The sequence below is a fragment of the Panthera pardus genome, unplaced genomic scaffold, assembly GCF_024362965.1.
Source record: "Panthera pardus isolate Hobbes unplaced genomic scaffold, ASM2436296v1 HiC_scaffold_8, whole genome shotgun sequence".
NCBI lineage: Eukaryota > Metazoa > Chordata > Mammalia > Carnivora > Felidae > Panthera > Panthera pardus.
Window position 1 is genome coordinate 39,737,088 of NW_026527013.1, and position 20,044 is coordinate 39,757,131.

The window sequence follows — 20,044 nt, forward strand, 5'->3', positions numbered from 1 at the left end:
CCTTTTGTTATTATTTTCAAAAGACTGCTAGAATCTCCCCATAAAGCCTAGGACCTGGGGAAAGCTGGGCCCACAGATTCATATGATAACAATCATCTGAGGCTCTCTTCAGATTTTCTCCTGTCCAACTGTCTTTGCTCATGTATATTTCCCGCCAGGCCCCTGTAAGCATTTGGGTTTGCAATCCTGAATCCTAGATTGATGAGCTGCAGAGTCCAGCACAACCTCAATTCCGACCTTCACCTATGAAGGCAGGCCAAGATCCTCATTCATTAGCTGAGTGGGCAGTCTTTTCCTAAGCCCTACTCAGCGTTTCTTTGGAAAGATTTAGAGGGCTGGCTGGAGTTTGGCTTGAAAGGGAATATGGAAGGACACTTGTGGGTCTTTGAAATGGATGAAGGAGAAGTGGCCCATAAGGGCTCTTGAACGTCTAATCCATATGGGACTGTCACTGCCTCCCTGCTATATAAAATAAAGGACAACATGAAGCCTATGAAAGCTTCCATCCATCCCTCCAGTGGGCTCAAAGTCCAAGCCCACTAGACACTCAGAAGTGTGAGTGCTGGCCACTCAAGGGCCCTCACGCCTTTCTCTTCTGTGGTCCTAAATGATCCCGTGGCCTTGGAGCCTGGCCAAGAAGCAGGAGGAAAATGCCACTTCAAGCCCAAAGCCATCTCCCTGTCTCAGATCCAATTAGCCCAGAGCATTTGTGGAAGCTGTGTGCGAGAGACCAGCAGCAGGGCAAGCAAAGTGCCTTCCAGCCGGTGGGCAGATGGACGGGAAGAGGGCCAGCATTTGATTTCAGTCTCGAGGAGGGCCTAGGGTGGTGAACACAGGCAGCTCCCATCCTGTCTTAGAAGGGCAGTCTCTGGAGGACATGAGGAAATGCTGCCCCGCTATGGTGCCTCTGTTTCTCCCTTGGCCACTATGACCTCCCCAGCCTGTGAAAATGGACTGGTGACAACAAATTCTTCACCATCTGGTTTTCAGCCTCAATTTGGAGCAATAAAAGAGAAGTAGACCAGTTGGCTGCACTCATCACTCTCAATCGCTCCCTTTCTCTCTCTCTCTCTCCACACCTCCCACCCTCCTTCTCTCTCCCTTCCTCTCAGTCTTGTTCCTAGAACTTGTTTCTGTGTGGTACAAGAATGTTGTGAAATATTAGATAGATGTGCCTGTTCTCTTCTCTTTCATCCTAGAACTTTTCTTTTTTTCCATAGAGCCTTGCTACTCAACGTGAGCTTGTTAGACCATCCGCAAAAGCGTCATCTGAGAGTTTGTTGGAACCGTACAGTCTGCTCCAGACATATAGAATCAGAAACTGCAGTTGAACAAGATCTCCTGGGTATGGATATGCACATTAAAGTTTGAGAAGCAATCCCTAGCCTAGGGGTCTTTCTCCTTAGCCCAGACAGCTAGACTGAGTCACCCACTGGTTTGCAGGAAAGCAGTCACCATGGGGGGTGGGGGGGAGCAGGTAGGGGGAGTTACAAATTCCAATTTATTGAGTTAAAAATAAAACCCACTAATGTTAATTCAAGGCAGAAATATTTGCATGCATATTTATGGAACACATTTTTCCCCACTGCCAGATAAATTAAAGGAATCCACCTCTGAGAGAGAGAAGAAGAAGGACCATGGAGACAGAAGCTAAGTGAGATCAAGAGAGTCCAGGTCTCAGGGAGTGATGCCATCCATTCCAGTGCCAGGGAGCCACATGACAGCCCAGTCAGTGCTCAGCTGCCCTTCTTACGGCCATCTGCTGGGGAATGCTCATGGACATATCGCCAGCCACTCATACGGGAGGAATGCAGCTCTTCTGTGCTCAAAGAATTTGCCTCAGTCCCCATCTGATCATCCACTCACTACTCTTGTGAGTCCAGCCCCTTGGAATGCAGTAAGGGCCATAGATACCTAAAGAGACAATGTGACCTGGATGAAAAGCTCCACTGGGACCAAAATGGCACTAGTATACCTGGCTCTCAATCCCTCACCAAGTCATGGACATCCAAACAACCCACCCTACACTTTTGATTTACTTTCCTCCTTGCATGGTCCATCATGTGAAGAGAAGGCTCTGAAGCTTTCAACTTCATCCTTCAAGGGAAGAAGTTGAGAAAATGCAGTAGACTTACAGAATAATAGATTGTCAGAGCTGGGAATGACTTCTGAGGTCATAAAATATAACCTCTCCTCCTTCTATCTGTCCATTTATCCTTCCTTCCTTTCTTCCTTCCTTCCTTCCATCTATCCATCTATCCATCCATCCATCCATCCTTCCATCTAGTATTCCCTTACTTTGACAAACATTTATTGAGTGTCTCCCACAAGTCAGGGATCATGCTAGGGTATTCATTCCTAGGCAAAACCAGACATAGATCTTGTCCTTGGGTAGCTTACCTTCTAGTAAACAGACTGTTGCTAAACACATGACAGAAGCTACTACGTGTGGGCACTCAAGATCATACAGGTGCAGCAGATTGTGGGTTCTGATGAGGAGTTTAGAGCAGGGCTTTTTAGGAAAATAGAGAATGAAATCAGCTTTAAGAAGGAACAGGTGGGGCAACTGGGTGGCTCAGTTACTAGCTAAGCTAGTAACTGACTTCAGCTCAGGTCACGATCTCAGGGTTTGTGAGTTCCTGCCCTGCATCGAGCTCTGTGCTGACAGTTTGGAGCCCAAAGCTTGCTTTGGATTCTGTGTCTCCCTCTCTCTCTGACCCTCCCCCACTGACATTCTGTCTGTCTCTCTCTCTCTCAAAAATGAACATTAAAAAATATTTAAAAAAAAAAAAAAAGAACAGGTAAGGTTAGATAGAAGCTATATGATAACTTCTCCACTTTTCTCTTAGCAAATGGGACCAAGTTGAAACTGTGATAGGAGCAGTGCTTGCCAGCAAATAAGCTTGGGTGGGACTAAATATATCCACTTTCTTATCTGTGTTAATGGAACCCTTCCCATTGATTTGTTTCATTCAGCTACTCACCAGGTACTGTGAAGAAGGGAAACACAGGATCCCTGACTGAGCTTCAAAAAAGTGTGAAAGATTGCTTCTCCAAGAGATAAACCAGGAGAAGGGTGCTTCCCTTTAAAAGTAGCTAAACCCAACTTGCATGATCTCCTTTAATCCTTACAACAACTTTATGAGTTGGGTTCTATCATTTTTTCCCATATTACAGATACAGACACTGAGGCTTGGGGGCGTTAAACAATTTGCCCAAGGCCACAAAACTAGTGAGCGGCCAAGCTGGGATCTGGATCCCAGACTCTACCTGGGATGGGAAACAAGGTGTGGAATTACAAGACACTAGTTATCTCCATCCAGGGCTGCTTATTAGGTGTCTCAGCCTTAGTAGGTGTCACCCAGGGCCTGTGCTCAGAGGGGCCCTGCACTTGGGGCGCTAATGCTCTACAGCTGCCATCTTGAAATTCCCAACAACTGTACATTTGATTTGGGGTTTCAGAGGTCAGTTCCAGTGGGACAGCAGGGCATCTGCACTGCCACCTCCTGCTGCAGTTCCACCTCTGTCTCTCCAGGATGAGTTCTCTGCTGCTTGCTCCTGTACCCTCTGGCACCCTAAGAACCCTACTTGGCCTCCCCCACCCTGCCACTGCCCATGGCTGCAGCCATCCCCACCACCTAGACCCCAGGTGCTGACCAGCAATTTATTCCAGCCTCACCTGACTGGCCTGGGAGTCAGCACCCAAAGAGTCAGGGGTTACCTGTCCTCTGTGGGTTGGGGACTGACTTCTCCAGCCCTGGTTGGGGCACGGGGGGCTTCAGTCTGATGGCTGCTGGAAGAGGAGGGATGGGAGTGGGGAGTGCTGAGCTGCAGGGTCCCAGGTGCCTGTGATGCTCTGCATTGGCCAAGTGGGAATCCCCCTGCCAGAGGGAGTGGGACATCACATAGCAAACAGAAACATCGGGGGAGAGAGCCAGAGAGACAAAGAAAGACGAAAAGGAGAAGAATGGAAAAAGTTTTCTATTTTAGTGTCTTCAATGGCACCTTTTTTTTTTTTTTTAACATTTATTCATTTTTGAGTGACAGAGAGAGACAAAGCATGAGTGGGGGAGGGGCAGAGAGAGGGAGACACAGAATCTGAAGCAGGCTCCAGGCTCTGAGCTGTCAGCACAGAACCCGGTGCGGGGCTTGAACCCACGAACTGTGAGATCATGTCCTGAGCTGAAGTCTGATGCTCAACCGACTGAGCCACCCAGACACCCCTCAATGGCACCTTTTTTAACAAGAGACCCTGCATTTTCATCTTATGCTGAACCTCACAAATGATTTAGTGTGAACTTTTCTGGTGATGGGGTGGAGAGAGCTCCTATACTCATTATGCCTCCAAGACAATCTTTTCTCACTCCTGACCCAGAGGGAGAGACCACTCCTTTAAAAGAAGCTCCTCCCTATTTAAATCTCAGGGCTCCAATCTGGAACATTCTGATGGGAGAGACCTACATGTATTTCATCTGTCCAGCTTCTTAGATTTCATTCCCTATTCTTTTACTTAGTTTTTAATGCTCACATTTGAGTACTTGCCATACTAAGCCCTTTGCAGGGACCCTCTCATTTAAGCCCCACAACAGCCCCTACACAGTACGTGGTATTACTATGTCCATTTTACACATAAGGGGACTGAGGCTTGAGAAATTCAAAAGTTAGCCTCTGACTGTGAGGCTCTATCTGCTGCCTCTGTGCAGACCCAGCTCTGCCTAGAGATCCCACTCAGTAAAACAGCCTTACTTCTCATTCCCTTCTAGCTTCACGGAACCTAAGATTCATGGATTTTCAAACATCATTCTTAATGACTTTCTGAGGTACCTGGGATCTGCCCTGGACAAGCCTCCTGGAGTTGGAAGGACTAGCTGCTAATCCCGGGAAGCGCTTTCCTGAAAGAGGAGATACTGGGAATATGTAAAACAAACTGTCTGAGGAATATATGGCTCGTTTCAGACATTTCAAATACCACCAGCAGGCAGCGATGTGTGCCCGACTGCCCAGTTATTTACCAAGGGAAGTCTGCGGCAGGTACACACAGTGGAGACTTTCTTCTGTGGGTCTTTCACTGCCAAGAGACACCCTGAGAATGTAGAGGTTACAAGCCCTGGCACCCGAGAGCCAAGCTGCAGAGCGAGAGCTGAACAGAGCTCTCTTTGCAAGGCCACGCCAGGATTACAGTAATTGCAGGCCGGCTGCCGGCTCTCTGGCGGCAGTGCCCAGTGGAGCCTGCCAGCTGGCCCTGCTAATTACCTGTCGCCCAGGATGGGGAGGGAACTTGAGAGAGAACTGAAGAGGCCCAGACAGAAGGCAGTGGAGCGTGGCAGGCTGGCATCTCTGGGATCCAGGCCGCCCAGCCGGCCCCATGGCAATAGCTCTGCTGTTGCGGAGAATGACTTGGCATGTTTCTGTCTTGTTCCTCCCAAACAGCTCCCCTGCGTGGGCCTGCCTGTCTCCCCTTCAGAGCAATGAACCTCTCTAGTCTCAGGCTTTCCCCAAGGTACCCAGAGAATTGCCGAGGATGGATTTTTGGGCAGGAGCTCAGAGCTGGGTGGGAGAAAGAGGCTCTTTCTAGACCAGTGCTGTCCAGTAGTAATTTAACGTAAGCCACAAATGTAATTTAAAAATGTCTAGCGGCCACATTAAAAAAAAAAAAAGGTAAAAAAAAAAGTGAAATTAATTTTAATATATTTTATTTAATATAATATCTAAAACATTATCATTTCAACACGTAATCAACATAAAAGAGTACTGAGATATTTTCTTTGCACCCAGTCTTCAAAGTCTAGTGTTTATTTTACACATCCTGCACATCTCAATCAGGGTTAAGTGCCAATAGCCACATGGGGCTAGTGGCTACCATATTGGACAGCACGGATCCAGATGAATGATAGAAAATGTAACTCCAAGCATACCATTGGCTTTCCTTGACCACATGTGGGTTTTGTACTCCAACCTCCAATCCTTATTTTCTTCTGGGCTTGATATTAGATACTGCAACTCTGTGAATGGGCTGAGGGCCAGCAGCACTGATGTCATCAGGGAGCTTATTAGAAATGAAGAATCTAAGGCTCCAGCCCTGACCTTCCAGATGAGAATCTGCATTTCAACAAGTTCCACAAGTGATTTGTATGCAGAGTGAAGCCTAAGAAGCAAACTGTTCTAGACCCCTCTCACTTCCCCTCCCTCTTGGGGTTGCATTTGACTTTCACTTCAAACCTGGGCTCCCTTGTTACCTGGATCCCTTGCCCAACTATTGAACTTTTGGCTACTGCCAAGAATAGATGACACCTGTGTTATCTGCTACTGTCCCCAGACTGCAGAAAGCCAAGTGAGTGGAAATTGAAAAACAGTAACAAATGAAACCCATAGCCTGGCTAGTATTCATTGAGCACTTACAATGAGCCAGGCTCCACGCTCAGCAGTTCTCATGCATAATCTCACTGAATCTTCATCTACTTGAGGAGCCTGGTGCATTATTATATCCATTTTACAGATGAGGGTCAGAGACTACTGCCCACACACAGTCCATTTCTGGTAAAGTGAGAATAAATCCTAGATCTACCTGATTGGCAAGCCCACAATCTGACCACATTCAAATTCGAGTAGTTTTAGCATATGTGTGGTGGCTGCAAGAAACACTTATTCCTGCTCAAAAATCCTGCCATTCTGATTTATTCAGTCTGCATGGTCGTCCTCACAATGGCTGCTATACATTTTGCTGTTCTTGAACCCCAGCCTCACCAACTAGACCTTCTGAAAATTCCTTCTCCCGCCCCTTTTTAAGGGAAATTCAAAACCATCACTCATGAATGACTTCAGATGGTCTCTTCTCAGTCTGAAAATCTCTGTGCATCTTTGTTAGGCCTTGACTTTGGCTCTGCTTCATGGCTTCCCCAACAGCCTCATGACTTCTGGATTGCAAGTTGGCTTCAGCTGGGAAGCTTCTTGTGGAGGAGGAGAAGCACTACTGAGCCTCTAGTACTATTCCTGAGTCTGCCTGGCAATTGGCAAAAACTCACTTACTCTTAGTTCACAACTTGGCATTCTGATCTACACCCAAGACTCTTGGAGACTTAGTTAATGTGAGTCACTCTCCAAGCTGGGTCAACTCAGGATGCACACCCCCCAGAGGGATCTGGGTGTACAAAGATGAAGATTCGGGTGATGCAAAAAGTTACTCCTTGCCCTGAGGTTCTTGTTGAGTTAACTGGACTCCTTTTCTCTTCCTTCCTCTCTCTCTCGTTCAGTGTAACAAAGGGGCTGTCTGATAGAGGTCCTAACATTTATCATTGGTTTAAAACTTTGCCACCTGATTTTAAAGTTTATTCCTTTTTTAAATTTATTTGAGACAGAGATAGAGAGCAAGTCGGGGTGGGGCAGAGAGAGAGGGAGACAGAATCCCAAGGAGGCTCTGCACTGTGAGCACAGAGCCCAATGCGGGGCTCGAACTCACAAACCGAAAGATCATGACCTGAGCTGAAATCAAGAGTCAGAGGTTTAACCAACTGAGCCACCCAGGCGCCCCGCCACCTAGATTTTAAAGTCCTTAAGATAGAGGCCTTGTCTCCCGTATCTTGTACTCTAGCAGCCCAGTGTAGAGCAGGTGCTTCTGAGCTACCTTGCCCCAGGGGTGAGAGAGCTGGGATTTTATTTCTTATTTATCAATCAACTCCTATCAGTAATGAGTTGAGTGCACCTCAGAGGAGATTCCAGCAGCAAGAGAAAGCTCCCAAGCAAAGAAATAGAGGTGGTGGCAGATGGAAGGCAGATTAGTATACACTGAACTGGTAAGGGAGAGTGGTAAAGGTGAGGCCCTGGCAGCATCTGACATGATACACTAGATCCATGCCCACTTCACCATATCCTTTAATTCCTAGCTCTTGAATTCTTCTAAAGTCATATCTGCTGCTCAGTTTTAACCAGGTATCACTAGTATTGAAAAACTGGAATGAGCTAAGTCATGGGGTCATGGACCCATATGGTGAGTTGTCCTAGACCCTGACCCACAGATGCCTTTGGATGGATCCCTAGAAAGACATGACCCCACATCCCTCTCTGATGGCTTCATGATGGTTTCTGACGGTGGCTGGAAGGCTCAGCTGTAAAGTCAGGCTCTGTGGGAATGTTGGGATCCTATCCATCTCCTATCCCGTGCGTGCGTGACAGGCCAAGCCTGGTTGGGCGCGCGCGCGCGCGCACACACACACACACACACACACACACACACACACACACACACACACACCGCAGCTCAAAACACCTGTTTTAAATGCTTCGATTTGGATTACTTCCTTGCTATCTCTGTTCTGGGGGCAGACATAACTTCAGGGGGAAATAATCTATCCCAGGAGAAGGGATATGTGGTTATATACATATAGTTCTGGAAGGGACATTGTGGTGCAACATTAAGGACAGCAGAAAATGTGTCTTAGCAGTGACGGGAAAAGCCAGCAGGAGAGGGAATGATAGTCTGGAAGTTTGGGACCTCATTTTGCCGAAATCAACGTCAGATGGGTCTGTGTGTTTGGGTCGGTTTTCTCTCTAGAATATTTATATTAACGTCACTCTGTGGAAACATTCCATGCCTCTGACATTTCAATCTTTTCAGAGTGCTATTATGCATTCAGAGGAAATGAGAGACAGGGAAGTGGAGAAGAGAGAGGGAGAGGGGATAAGGATTAGAAAAAAGAAAGTAAAACTGAATTAAAGATTGAAAAGCAAATTTGGTGCACCCTTTTAAAAAACAGAATGAGGCAGGGTTTCAGCATTTAACTTTTGAGGGGATACAAAGCATCCCATAACAACTTCTACCAGAATCCTGGATTCCCAGGCAGGTCCAATCAGATGCTGGGAGGCGAGGTAAGCGGCTACAGCTGTAACTGAGATGAGGTGAAGATGGCCTGGAGCAGGGAGACGTGCTGACAGAGAGCCAGGATGGATTCCAGATACAGAGTTTGGGGCAGAACTGGTATATCCGCTGTGGACTGGAAGTAGTAGGTAAATGAAAAGAGGATCGGGGATGACTCTGAGGTTCATTCCTTGAGCACCTAGACCATAAGGATTCATGCAGCTGAGACTTCCCATCTCCTTTGTTGTGTCTTGCTGCGCTTGAACCCTTGGCTATTCCAACAGTAACCAGAGAGCTCCACGTCTAGAAGCCAACCCCAAAGATCCTGAGCCAGGATCTCTATTGGACACATCTTCTTGCTCCCAACAACGGACCCAAGCTCTGAATGTGCAAAGTGTTCTGAGTTTAACTGTGGCTGCCCACCCCCCACCCTGCCACAGCATCCTAACCTCCAACACCTTAGACTGTGACCTTATTTAGAAACAGGTTGTTTACAGTGGTAACAAAATGAGATTATTAGGGTGATCCCTAATCAATTACGACTGACGTCCTTATAGAAAAGGGGGAACTGGGACGCAAAGACAGACGTACACAGAGGGAAGATGATGTGAGGACACATAGGGAGAACACCATGTGAAGACAGAGGATAAAATGGCATGTGTTCAAGTCAAGGAACAACAGAGGACACCAGAAGCTAAGAAAGGAGCCTGGAACAGATTCTTCCCCAGCACCTTGAGTGAAAGCAGGGCCCTCCCTGCCAACACCTTGCTTTCATATTTCTGGCCTCCAGAACTGTGAGACCACAGATGTTATGTTAAGCCATTCACTTTGTGGGTCTTTGCTATGCAGCCCTAGTAACCTCGGACAGGAAGGCTACGGAATTAATCAGGAGCAGCTCTCAACCAAAGTCTAATGGGATCTGGTAGATAAATAGTCCAGTTCTCTTGCTTCCCTTAGTAGGAGAAACTCTGACATGTGGGCTTGGAGAAACCTGTTTCCAGGATTTTTTCAGTGGGATTTGGCTCCAGTCACCCACAGGGTAAACAGCGTCATAACCCATGGCTTCCTGCTTCAAGTCTCTACTTCCTACCAATGTTTCTGAGATCTCCCAAATAAACAACTTGCACACAAATCCTTGTCTCATGTGTGCATCTAGGGAAGCTCAGCCTGAGGTGGGAGTCGCCCATGGGCAGCTAATTCCTGCTGTCCCAGCCACACAGCTTGCTGCTTCTTGAGAAGGCCATCTTCCGCCAATCCTGGCTCTTGAATATTTCTGCACAATCTGTCATGGGATGCAGTGGTGCATAAAATGGCTCATCTATCTAAGGGAGTTACAGGGAAAAAAATACCTTCTTTTACCTCTGCTTTCCCTTCTATCTGTCCCCAAGCAATGGACTACCAAAGGATTGGGGGAAAGGAAGATTTGTCAATTACTATCCTGACAGTTAAGTAATACTTGAAAGGAGCAAAGCAACAATGTTTGTGATGTTCAGGCTTTCTTAAGCCAGGTTGCACTGTGCTTGGAAGAAGTTATAGAAGACAGAAGGATAGATAAGTTATAGACTATATACAATTTAATTGCTAGTGAGGATAAGAGCAGACAGGTAGAGCTGGAAGGATAACATAAGATCTTAGGGAGTGAAATGTCTCCAGCATGCATACACACAAGACACAACTGTGATAGTTAAAAATATGTCCACACGTTTTTGACACTGTTCTCTTGAAAAGCAGAACCTAATTTCCCCCCTGTGGAGTGTGGGACTAGAAGTAGTGATTCATTTCTAACAAACAGATACGGTTGGAATTAATGATGTGTAACCTCCAAGACTAGATGGTCAAAGGCACAGTGGCTGCCTCCTTTCTTGCTAGGGTCACGCATGCAGGGGGAAGCCAGCTGCCATGTCATGGGGGACACATCAGTCTATGGAGGGGCCCACATGGTGAGGAACAGCTGAGGCTTGCTACCAATAGCCACGTGATCCTCCAGTCCTAGCAAAACCTTTAGATGACCACAGCCTCAGCTGACATATTTTTTTAAATTTTTTTTAAGGTTTATTTATTTTTGAGAGAGAGAGAGAGAGACAGCACGAGCAGGGAAGGGGCAGACAGAGAGGGAGACACAGAATCCGAAACAGGATCCAGGCTCTGAGCTGTCAGCACAGAGCCCGACATGGGGCTTGAACTCACGAACGATGAGATCATGAGCTGAGCTGAAGTTGGACACTTAACCGACTGAGCCACCCAGGTGCCCCATCATCACCTGACATCTTGACTGCAATTACAAGACACCCTGAACCAGAATCCAGCTAAGTCATTCCCAAATTCCTGACCCACAGAAGTTGTGAGATAGTAAATGCTTGCTGTTTTAGGCCACTGAATTTCAGAGGTAATGTGTTACCCAGCAATTAGACAACCAAGACGGCTACATACTATCTGATTATTAGTGGGGATGGAGAGACAAACAGGAAGAACTCACCATAAAGATTTCAGGGAGTGGAAGTGCTTTCACACATGACATACAACAGAGACCAATATTTCTTTTCTTATTCTCTACCAAACCAAGGTGAGACACTGGAGAAAATTTAAAATACAGAGAATTCTCATGGAACCAGAGTTTTTGAGCTGAAAAAAAATTCAGAGTAGAAAAATCTTCATTAAAAAAATGGTAGAAAAATAAATAAATAATAGAAAAACTTATATTCAAGAGAAAAGAGGTGATTTCCCCGAAGACATCACATCCATTTTGGAAGGATCCTGGTCGGACTTGGAGGCAACAGGCAAATTTGGAGGAATCATGGATTCCAGGAAACTCCAAAAGTCCAGGCAGTGATTTTTCTGCATCAACACTGAAGGTTCACAGATATATTTACAATTGCTAAGAGATCAAACTACCAGTGGAAGTCCAATATAGGATTGATATGTAAAACTGATTTTTCTGCTTAAGGAAAATTGTTAGAATCTTTCCTTAAACAAATCATAAAGTTCTGAGACTCAGACAGAAAGTGTTGACTCATATCCAGCTACTTCTTGAAAACACCTGGTTTACCACGTGACTATTCCAGTCTTCAAAAGGAAGATTCTTGAATACAAAGACTGGTTGAGGAGAAACCTATAAATTGGAGATGCCCTACGGTGGTTGCCTACCTACTGGGCTGCTCCTTCACCTCTTGCAAAGATTCCTTTTCAGAAATAAGTGTTGGTATTACTTTGTAGAGTCCCAGATAACATCAGTTTGGGGAAGTTCCATGCCTAAATGACCCCTAGGAATTTTTTTTAAGCAAACAAATACCAACCAGATACCCAGAAATACTTCAGACAGATGTTTTTCAAAGGCATGCTCTCTTTTCCCTACCTGGCAATATCTTTTTGCAAATAGTCATAGACCTGGAGTTTTTATAAACTTGACTCTCACACACAATTCTGTGTGACCCAGACACTGCCTTCCTCTCCCACCCAACCAGGTACCACTCTCCCCTTGATCACTCCTTGCCAACCATATCGATTTTTTTTGTTGTTTCTAAAACAAAACTGGCTCTTTCCTACCTTAGGGCTTTTGCCCCTGCTATTCTTGTCATCTAGAATGTTCTGATGTCCTGGCTCTTAGACGCAGTTCAACGTTCAATGTCTCAATGTTCAAGTCTCAGGTGCAATGACCCTACCTCAAAGAAGCTTCCCTAATGACTGTGGACACCCCTCCCCTTTCTATCTGTGATGGTCAACTTGGCTAAAGTCCCCATTGAGTCAATGAAACACTAGTCTAGCTGTTGCTGGGGAGGTATTTTATAGATATGATTAAGTCTATGATCAGTTTATCTCCCATAATCTGGGTGGGCCTGATCCAATCAGTTGAAAGGTGTTAAGAGCAAAGCTCAGACTTCCCTGAAAAAAAAAATTCTGCCAGTGGAAAGCAGCTTCAGGATATGCCCTGTTCCAGCCTACCATTCCTCACAGACTGCCCTACAGGCTTTGGATTTGCCCATCCAGCTCCCATAATTGCTTAAGCCAACTCCCTGCAGTAATCTCAGAACAGAATCCCACTGGTTCTCTTCCTCTGGTGGAACCCTGAAAGATACACCATCCCAGGTGCTCCACGTAGTTCTTCAGTACTAACATTGCCTGGCTTAGGAAATAAAAAAAGCGGGATCCAATTTGGGTAAATACATCTTCAAAAACTGGTTTATAAAAATCTGATATTTAAATTTAACTGAACCTCCTGTATTTGATCTGGCAACCTTGGAGAAGAGCAGAACGTGGCCGAGTAGGAGGACCCTAAGCTCGTGTTGGCCCACATGTAGGAGTAGATATCACTCACATCCATGTAAATAACCTGGAGAAAACTTTGAAGACTGGCAGAATAAAGTTCACAATGAAAATGTAGAGAAGCAGCAACATCTGAGCAGTTAAGAAGGGGAGAAGGGAAGGAGTGGCAGGCACGGAGAGGGGACAGCACCAGGGAGCCCACACGGGAAGACAAATCCCCACGACTCTGGCTTTGCAAACCAGAGGGGCTGAATTCCCTGACTTTGTATAACCAGTGGGGCTTGGAGCCCGGAGCTTTAAAAGGCAGCTGACTCAGCACTGGGCAAGGCAGGAGGGCAATTTTGTGATCTGACAACCCTACTTGTCACAATTTGAGTCTCCCTTGTTTATGGGTTTGCTTGCTTGCTATTGTCGGTCTCCCCCATCTACTCTGGAAGCTCTGGCCGGGACCCTGTATGTAGAGTCTTGTGGCTGCATCCCTAGTTCCTAAAATAATGCCTGGCACAGAGAGGGTATCTACTAAATATCTATAGAGGAATGAATAAATGAATGTATATTATCTGCACATTCATGCTTTCTACTTTGAGAGCCTCAAATCATCCCTCACTCATAGAAATCAGGTTTCTGTGCATGAGTAGTTGAATGGATGGTATCAAGAGTGTGTGGTCTCCCTTTCTACCTTGCCACTATCAGTGCCCAGGAGAGTGTTAGTGTGATTATCTGACTGTTTTAAGAGCAGTTGGCTCTTATTATTTTGGAAAAATGAGCAGAAAATGGGAAGACAAAAGTGCTGATGGCAGTGGTAAGAGGCTTGTCTCATAAACTTAGTATAACCATGATGACAATGTAAATCGCAAGGCATGCCAAATATGGCAAATCTTCAGCCCCGATCAGAAGCTTACAGAACTTAGATTGCTTGGCTGTTCAATTATGAATGGAGAAAAGAGAGCAATAATCAGAACATGCATGGAGTCCCAAAGCTCGTCACTGAGGGCTGGCTGAAAGTCAAATGAGGAAGTTTTTCTTTCAGCATCTGGAGGCAGAAACCGCTTTCAAGAAGTGAATCTATTGTTTGACTGGGACATTGGCCTTCTGTTCTGCTTGCAACTTAAGCCTCTGCTCAAGTGGCACCTGTTCCCTGTAGACTTTCCAGATGTCTATCAACCCACCCCCAAGAACCTTTCTCTCTTTCCTGGGGAAGTGTGGGGTTGTGAAACCATTTGAAACATGTGTTCTCACTTTTACTTATATTTTAGTTACCTGCTATTGACTCCACCTCCTCTTCTAGGTAACAAATTCCTTAGAAGTAGGGAATATTTTACAATCCCCACCACACACACACACACACACACACACACACACACACACACACACACACACACAGGCTTATGTACAGGGGCTCAGTTCTATGGTGGAAATCAATCTGCACTTGAAGCTGAAAGGGGTGGATACTGGTGGAATATGCCTATCAGCCTTATTCCTACCCACCTACCAATGGACACTGAAAATACCTTTGCCTGAAACAATTCTGTCCTCCCTGCTCCAGTGCCTGAAATATCCGCCATTACGGTCCCGCCTGTGGGCTGAGACATCTCATCTATTGACTCTAGGTTGAAATCAATGTGCCTCCAGCCAGGCTTAGTAGGAAAAGTGGGGATGAAGAAACAGCAGTGCACTGGAGGCCTGGAGACGAGGACTTCTGCTCCAGCTCTCCTACATACCACCTGTTGGATCTCCTACCCCCCTTCTGTAATTCAGCCTCTCTTATCTTGTCATTTATGAACCATGCATCATAACCACACCTACCCTAACAGGACTGATAAGACATGATTTCTCAACCTTAACACTGTTGACTTTTTTGTCTGATAATTCTTTCTTGTAGGGGATGTTCTGTGTTTAGCAACATCCTTGGCCTCTACCTAAAAGAAGGGGCCAGTGACCTTCTCTACCAGTTGTGACAACCCAAAACACTTCCAAATATCCTCTGGGGGACAAAGTCACCCACTGTTGACAATCACCGCAGCAAAATTCCGATGCTCCTGTGCCACCCTCCCTCCCCCACCCAAGGACCCTTGTGATTATATTGGGCCCACCGGGATAATCTCCTCATCCCAAGATCCTTGACTTAATCATCTACAAAGTCCCTTTTACCATGTAAGATAACATATTCACAGGTTCTAGGGATTAGGATGTGGACATCTCTGGGGGGGGGGGGGCACTATTCAACCTATAGCAATCCACTACCTGTCCCTAAAACTTCATGTCTCCCTCATATGCACCCCATTCCAAGTTCCCCAAAACTCTCAACCCCTAACAGCATAACTCAAGTCCAGAATCTCATCTAGGTCTCAATTAGCTCAAAAGTCTCAGATCTCATCCCCTAAATAATTTAAAGGAGGTGCAAGCAAGACTCTTGGTATGACCCATCTAGGGGCACAATTCCTCAACATCTATGGACATGCGAAACTAGCAAACAAGTTATCGGTCCCTCCTGGAGCAGATCCCACCAGGATAATGATTACAGACATTTCTGGTCAAAAAGGGAGAAAAATGAAAGGAAAAAAGAAGTCACTGGTCCCAAGCAATTTCTAACTCCAACTGGGCAAACTCCATTAGGTTTCAAGGCCTGGCTCCCAGCTCTGCCCTGAGCCCAGGGATTGGCTCTCTCCTTCCTTTTTTGTGATGGGTAGCATTTGTTTGCAGCTGAGTAGTTTTAGCCTGTTTCCTGCTTGTAGAGTTCTGAGGGTTTGACAGTCTTCTTTCACTTTGTTCTCTCTGTCCATTTCTGTCTGGCTGATGGTATTTCTGCTGATAGAATCCTCTCAAAAGTCTGGTAGGTCTCCTATATACGTCACAGGGATTCACTCCATCTGGCCCTCCGGCCAAATGTGGCGTATTGCTTCCATCTGTAAATAAAGTTTTATTGAGACACAGGCACACCTGTTTACGTATTGTTGATGGCCAGGCTACTTTCATTATACAGTAACAAGAGTGGAGTAGTTGCAACAGAGAGAATATGATCTGCAAAGCTGAAGCTATTGACTATGGCCCTTAACAGACAAAGTTTGCTGATCCTTGGGACAGAGGAAAAACTCAGCAAGTAGTAGTTTGGAAAAAAAAAAAAAGACAGGCTTCGGTGGGTTACAAAACCAGTGCCACATGGAGGTGGTTAGTGTTTCAGAAGTGGTTGCGGGAAGTGCTAGGAGGGAAGTGAGACAAGGTGAGGAATGAATGAACAGGAGAGGACAGAACTTGAAAAGTAAACTTGATCTTGGTACACTGCCTTGGAAACCTGGAGCCAGGGCAAATAAGGAGCAAAAACAGAATGAAGGCAAACAGTCAACCAAAAGAAAGGAAAGAAACCCAAAGTGGGCTCAACTGAAACAGAAAAATCGCACGTGGAGTGGTGCATCAAGCCCCTCAATTTGCAGGAACCACGTTGCTTCCTTGTCATCCTCCCTCCAACAAGAATTCTGCTGTGCACACAACTGGGTGGCATTTGCTTGATTCTACGTGCCAGCGTCAGGTTCCTAATAAGCCTCTCCCCTTTGCTTTTACTCGGTGGAAATGAGAACACACCAAGGGTGAGGTTTGTGTGCGGTCTGGGGGGCTTTCACAAAAAGACAGCTTGATTAGCCTTATTTAAAATATGATTGCTCCTTGAATCCCTGTGCATAAATCAACTTCAGGTGATTGTGCCCGTCACAGGCCCCTGCTCGCCTGGTTACCGGTTCAGCGTGTTCTTTGCCCTAAACAAAGCAGGACAAATTAGAGGCAAAGACCCGCTTGGGGTCCTAGACATTAATAGAAACTGATTTTCCCTTAAAAAACAGCTCACTTTGGGAGTTGTAAATAGGAAGAAATAAACTACTCAAAAGAAGGTTTGAGACCACGGCCTGGAGCAGGCTTGGCTATTGGAATGGAACCGGTTTGGGGTTTGGGGTTTGGGGTTTGGGTGGAGATGGCATGTCAAATTTTGTGGTTACTCCCTAAACACACACCAACTGTTTCAATATCAGATCTGAATATGCTGCAACTCCCCCACCCCCAAGGCCATGCGTCCTCCCCAAAGAGTTAAGCCAAGAGCCCAGGACAGTTTGCTCCCCATGCGGATAGGTGTTCTGGAGTTAGCAGGCAATGTATTCTATTTCAGGAAATCAGACCAAATAAAAATCATTCCAATTAAAAAGCGCCACCGGGCAAATAGAACAGCAAGGGCCCACCTCACACAAAACAGATCAACCACAGAGTTCAGCCTTTCCTACGTGTTGTTGATGGCAGAGTCACTGCCCGGAGTTTATTCAACGGGATAAAAGGTGCCTGGTAATTTGCACTGAGAGGACTCTTTTCCCACACAGCCGTCACAAAGCATTTTGATGTGCTTATCATTTACAACGGCCCACAGGAGGAGCGGAATCGAAAAGTGATTGTGATTCCAAACACTACTGAACCCAGTAATTATATGGCTTATTAATACCGAGCCTCAACTAAGCCGCAGATATATGTTGAGAAACACACACACACAGAGGCTCGCCCCCCAAGCCCTCGGAACATGCTTCATTAAAAACTTGAAATATGGGGCTTCCTGTAGGGATATCTCATCTTGTGGAGTCGGGTTCCCAATTCTTACAAAAAATGAAAATTAGCTACAGTGAGCTTTGGGGAAAGCCCCACAAATGCCCACAAGTCCAGCAAGATGCTCAACTGTGCGAGGCAGGAACTCACCATCCACGTGTCCGTCAGGTGAGGCGGGAGGGAGGACCGGCGGTCCACTGCTGCACTGGCACCCCCTTTTCTTGCTCGCTCTGTTGAGGACATGGAGGTGAATTCACTTGAGCCAAAAATGTAGGTTATGTAACTTTACCCTGACGGACAGCCCCGGGAGTGCCCGTCCCCACTACCAACATGAGAAGTACAAGGGTGCTTTTTGTAGGAAAAGGACCTGACCCTGGATTTTCCACTACCTGATAATAAACACCTGTCATTTTCTCATCAGCTAAAAACACTACCAAGGTCCTCCACCGCCTTTCTCTCCTAAACAAACCAACTCAGGCATCTGAAGACTAGTAAGCCTTTTCTCTCTTTTTCCCTCTCTCTCATTAGCATTTCCAAAGGGAATGCTCCAAGCTACCTGGGGGGGGGACAATGCCCTGAAATTTCAGACACCTCCAAACGACTCCTTCCTATGCTGATGTAGGCATTTGAATATGGAATATGCAATGTCTCGGGCACAACTTGATTTCTAGAAGCTACAGGGTCACAGGTAGATGCACGAACTTTGGGGTTCAGACTCTTAATTAAAAGCGCCAGGTACCAGGGCACCTAGATGGCTCAGTCCCTTAAGCACCGGACTTTGGCTCAGGTTTGTGAGTTGGAGTCTTTTGTCAGAGCAGAGCCCAATTCTAGTCCTCTGTCTCTCTCTCTCTCTTTCTGCCCCTCCCCTGCTTGTGCGCGCTCTCTCTCTCAAAAATAAATAAACATGAAAGAAAGAAAGAAAGAAAGAAAGAAAGAAAGAAAGAAAGAAAGAAAGAGAAGTGCCAGCAACCAACTCAAAGCTTAAGTAAAAGGCACAAAGTTTCTGACTCACGCAAATGAAAATCTGCCTGTAGTATTGGCCTTGGGATTCAAGTGATGCAAATGATAAGGATCTCTCCGAGTGTCAGGCTTGCTTTTCTTTAAGGGTTGGCCTCATTCCCTCCTATATAACAAGAGAACTCCATCGTGTCGGGGCGGTTGGGTGAGTGGCACGAACTTTACTCACATCACCTGAGCTTCGTGCCTTCAGAGGAAGAAGGCTCTCTCCCCTGCCAGTCACGGACGAATCCCCAAGGAAGGATTCTGATAGGCTGCGCTGGGTCACGTGCCTCCTCAGCCCAATCACTGGGGCAGGAGGGATGGGGCTCTGTGATTGGTCAGACCTCAATCTCGTGACCATCCTGTGGCCAGAAGGGAGAACCACAGAGTATGGCAGCCTTATCAGGGCCACGTGCAGCTCGTGGTGACAAGCGTTTTCCCAGGAAAGATGAGGGGAGGTTGCAGATATATTATGAAGCAATGAAAGAAGACGAAACAGCCACCATTCACCTCAGGGTCGCACAAAATATAACGCGAAGGACGGTCTCACGCCTACCATCCCACGTGCAAACAAACATCTTAATGATCCTGCCGTTCAACTAACTTCACCGGCATTATTTATGACATTAGCCTGCAACTGGTGTGTCATTTTAGCAGTTGGCGCCAGATTGCCAGCCCTGAACAGAAATCCATAACTTGGAGAAGGCCAGAAAGCAGTGTTTCTCCAATTCCAGTATCGACTCACTTCATAAGTCAGGGTTTTGCAAGTTTTATAATTATAGTGGTTTACCCGTAAAACACAAACAGAAACCCAATGCCGTAATTGCTTGGCGTACTTGTAGCAATTTCTCCCGGCAGCTCCACGAACCACCTACATTATCCATCATCTACCACAGGGTGGACTGAACATTTGCAGAGCAAGCATTCTGCTGCCATTCCAGGCAGCAAGTCACGCCAGAGGTCACAACAGTTTTGATCTCTTTCTCTTACCCCCTCCCTGGAAGTGGGGTCTCTGGTCTAGCAGCATCTGCACCGCCTAGGAACTTATCTGAAATGCAAATGCTTGGACGCTGTCCCAGACCCACTGAATCTGAAAGGGAGAGTGAGGGCAGCATAGATCTGTGTTTTAACAAGCCCTCGAGGTGATTCTGATGCTAAAGTTTGCCCAATCCTGCCTTATATAATGCTCCATTGTCATAGTGACCTTGGATTCAGCACACATATGCTTCCTCTTTTGGTTTCCTGCTCACAAACTTCCCATTGTCTACAGAATAAATTATATACTTAGTTTAGCATTCAAAGATTTTACCAATCTCATCCTCCAAACTTACTGCCTATTAATGTGTTTATTGTCATGAA